The following is a 4,363-nucleotide window of genomic DNA, read 5'->3' as shown; positions in this document are numbered from 1 at the left end:
GCGAGACTTCATCGACATATGTAAATGACGAAGACTCGTCGCGAAACTTATGGGAAAGGTTCAGCTTTTTAATTATATTCAATGGCATCCTCCGTCAGCTCATCAACATCGTTGTCTCCTGGAAATTCTGATGTTACTGGCGACATCAAATGCTATGTCTTCAGGCTCTTTATTTTCTTTATTAGCCATCGAAGAGTAGTCTTAATTCAACCAATGGTCATCATTTTCGTGTTTAACATTTCCACTAACATTTAACAGATCTGTATTTTTAGCTAAATCAAATTAAGGTTTGGTTATAAATTATAATAGTTTAAGAAAAACATAAAACACAGAACATAGCTACCAACAATCACGATCAAAACATTGATAAAACATGAAGCTGCACATGAGACAATTATTATTATTAGTTTGAGTTCTTAATGTAATTTCTGAAATTTTATCATACCTGCAATATATTTTCTTAGCCTATACTTAAATTGGAGTGGGGTTGGATGGTCATACTGCCCACCCCTTGACCGCATGTTGCCAAAAAAATTTTCAACAATGTCTTGATTGAGCCGACTTATTAAAATATATTGCATTTTATATTTGTCACTTAAATAAACGTGTAGTTCATCCAGGGAGGCATTATTAACGATATTACCTTTTTGAAAAGGCAATCTGTGGGGTTTGTCAAACAAATTAGTTCTCATAATGTCTGACATTTTTGTCAAAATGTTTCGCTGAAAGTCAAGTTGTCTTCCATAAGGCTGTGATGATTTAATGCAGTTCGATGTTGATAATTTTGAATTAAATACATCAAACCAATCATTTAGAGTTTTGAAAAGATCAGAAGATTCACATGCATTCTCAACGTCATAGCCCAGCGAATAGCAACGTCTTATGGAGCTGGCAGTTGTATTAGAGAACAATTGCGTTGCCAAGGATACTTTCTGCTTTGCCGACGAACGAACATTAATGTGGTTTTCGTTTATCTTAAACGTTATTGACACATCTGATTTCGAACAATGGTTGATTGTTTGCTGGACAGTAGTCTTGGTTAATTTCTTTCCGTTGATAATAAATCCGGAACTGATGTAGTGGTTGCGAACCAACTTTTGTAAATGCGGTGTATCCGCAAAAACGAAAATTTTAAGTTGGTCATCCGCTGGATTACTAAACCAGGTTTTTGCTAGAAAGAATAAAAATATGACTTATGTTTCGTTAACCTCTTGTAGCACACTTACTTTCAGATATACCAAGCTCTTTCCAAAGTCTCTGGTTTCCAGGACCCAAATCACACACCATTGCTACAACAGGATATCCTTGTGTGTGGAGCTTTATAATTATTGTATATAAAGTATCCGCGTCCATTCGAGAGTTGAATTCAAAGAAAACAGGTTGCTTCCAAGATTTTTTCAAGCCACGAACAAAAGCCATTTGTACTTGGTCACTTGGCTCATACACCATGTCCGATGAGCTGTCATATTCAAAAGCAGCTGCAACGTTCATCTCGTCGAACGATAAGACACAAACTTTATCGGCCTCATCCATTTCTTCATTTTTCATGAGGTCAATGCAAATATCTAGGGAACCCGGATTTATTTCCACGTCTGCTAACCATCTAAACAGCGTTGAACGACTTGGTAACGGATATCCTTTTTTATACAGATGGTAGTACGCTCGAGGGCCTGCGGCATGTAGGCAAATGGCTGCAGAAATGTCATCGTAATTTAATATTTGGGTTGTCGTGAAAATTTTTGACAAGCTCTCTTTTAAGTGGCGACATTCCTCAATCTGCTTCCTATAGCCGTCTATTTCCTCGTGCATAGCACAAATCTTCTCCTTTAGGCTCTCAATTTCTATTGACATGCCATTATTTCTTTAAGAAAAATGTACATTGCGATTATTAATTTGTTTCTTTCCACATATAACAATAAATTAACTTACTCTGTTTGCGTGCCCGAATTAGCGTAGCCTTCTTTAACATTAGTCGGGTCTCGATACGGAACTGCACCACTTTCTAATCTTTGCCTTTTCAACGGGCGCCCGTTAGAAGTTTCAGACTTCACCTCAGAATCTTTAAAATGTTTTTCACAGACCTTTGAATAGTCACTGAGGCTGCACTGGAGGCTTTCTTCCCACAACTTCTTTTTTTCTTCATTTTTTCCCACGCGAAAAAATTTTACTTGTGGCCCATGACTGCCGCAAATAGCACAATACGATAATTTTGCGGCCATCGTAGGGTTAATTAAAAAAAAATACGAAAAAATTTGTCCCCTCACAACTTCACTTGTTCAAAGTCGAACGACAACTGAAATAAGACCTCGTCGTAAGCAGCGCTGCTGCCGATGGAACCACCTTATACTTATTTCATCATGATTCAAGGATTGTGTAAGTATTTTTTTTTTTTTTGTTTTGTTTTTTTTATTAGAAAATATGGATTAATTTTTATTGGTATTTATTTTCAGACCGTCAACATGGGTAGCCACAGGGTGGCCAGGGCCAAAGCCGGCCAAAGAAACCGGCAAAATTCCCGGGGCGCGGTGTAGCTAAGACAGCTGTTCACGCCACTGGGTGAACAGCAGTGAGCGGCGAAAAGCAGTGAGGAGTGAGGAGGGTTTTTGATCCTCGGCGTCTACGGTCACACCAGGAGGAGTGACTTGATTTTTCCCATGGGCATCGCCATTGATTCTAGTACGAGTTTTTCACCCGAACACCCGTTCTCTTCTTCAGATTTTTTTCTATCTCGAATTTTGTATATTTTAACCCGAACCATTTCGTGTGTGTCGGGCTCCCTGTGAATATTAAATAAAGCATAAGTTTTGTTTAACCGAAGTTATCGCGCGTTATTAATTCACCACTCGCTCACCATATCCAGAAGAAATTGGCACCCGCCAAGTACTTGTATATTATTTGGGTCCTTCCGCCCCTCCACGAACATTGGTCCTTTGAGCCGGATATCCTTCCGCTCCTCCAGCTTGCATCGGCGGAATTTCTGATAAGTACAAAATTTCATTATTCATTTCATTTGCCCCTACATACTAATAAAAGTGCAAGGTTTTCCCGCTCTTCCATAGCGACCTACACACTTTTATATATTGTACATATGTACATACCCCTGACCTGTTCCAAGGTTACATGATAGTTCCCAATCCTTAACGTGTTTGTCCAACGTTTTTGTTTTCCATTCCACGACTACACATTTTTATTTATTTTTGAAGTGAAAACTTCTTTAGAATCGTTGGGAGTGATTTGAGACTCGATGAAACGAAAAAGCGACACTAAAAAGAGACACATATAGATCTTATAGTATTTAGCCTGCGAGAGAATGAGATGCAAATATATAAAAGCCGCCCGATCGCCAAGCGAGCACACTAACTACAGAACTCGACGGCATTTTACAAAGTGTCGACGTGGCTCTGTTGTTAGTGTGCTCGCTTGGCGATCGGGCGGCCGGGGCTCGACTCCCAGCTTGGTCGAAGTTTTTCATAATGCTTTTTATTCATAATGCTTTTTATATATTTACATATTTTTTGTGATACATTTTTATTTACTTATTTATACGGGGCCAACACTATGCCGAGGGTTGAAATTCTTCGAACTAAGTGAAGTGATGCGACAAGCCAATAGAACTTTTTCAACAATATTAACGAAAATTGGTGATGGACAGCTGTTAGACGAGGACGAGTTGCAATTGATTGAATCGAGATTTTACTCTGAAGAAGAGGTTAAAAGACTTTGTCCAGACGGTATAAGATTATTCTTCGATAATCATTCAGTTGCTCAGTACAAGTAAAGTTTTGAATTCTGCAGTCGAAAAAGTCATTTCAGAAGCAACAGATGTATACATTGGTTGTCAAAGTGTCGAGCAGCAAACTTCCATGCGTCAAAAATTACACAAAATGTCAACTATTGATACAGGAGGTTTACCATACGAAACTACATTAGTTATCAATAAACCATATATCATCACCACTAATATAGACGTGTCAGATGGATTGGCGAATGGTGCAACAGGAAAGCTGATTTACATAGAATATAATGACAAAGGAGAGATAGGTCGGTTATGGCTGGAATTCCCTGGTTCTCCCAAAACTGTCGAAAAAATCCGAAGAAAGGCAGCGGCCTCCATACAACGACACAATCTTTCTCAACTGGCAGTACCAATTGATCGCAGAACATCTTCTATACCATTAGTGCCTAATAAATCAGTGATTGTGAAACGCAACCATTTTCCACTTGTTTCTGCGTGTGCCATAACGATTCATAAGTCCCAGGGAGGTACATTTGGTGAAATTGTATATGAATATGACAAATCCCACGCTCAACAGCTCTTGTACGTCGCATTATCACGAGTTACATCAATTCAAGGACTACATCT

At 38.8% G+C, this 4,363-nt stretch overlaps 1 long non-coding RNA gene across 1 annotated transcript; it reads right to left on the bottom strand.

The window, feature by feature from the left end:
* Nucleotides 1-2,765: 2,765 nt before the first annotated feature.
* On the bottom strand, nucleotides 2,766-3,284 carry LOC137572737 (uncharacterized). Its single transcript, XR_011031732.1, has 3 exons — nucleotides 3,099-3,284; nucleotides 2,852-2,977; nucleotides 2,766-2,777 (listed from the first exon to the last, which is right to left on the bottom strand). It is a non-coding gene; the product is annotated as an uncharacterized lncRNA (long non-coding RNA).
* Nucleotides 3,285-4,363: the final 1,079 nt, after the last annotated feature.

This window comes from Drosophila tropicalis, unplaced genomic scaffold (genome assembly GCF_018151085.1).
Source record: "Drosophila tropicalis isolate 14030-0801.00 unplaced genomic scaffold, ASM1815108v1 contig_108, whole genome shotgun sequence".
In the NCBI taxonomy this organism is placed as follows: Eukaryota; Metazoa; Arthropoda; class Insecta; order Diptera; family Drosophilidae; genus Drosophila; species Drosophila tropicalis.
The sequence above is the reverse complement of the archived record's forward strand: the minus strand, read 5'-3'. Positions and strand labels throughout refer to the sequence as shown.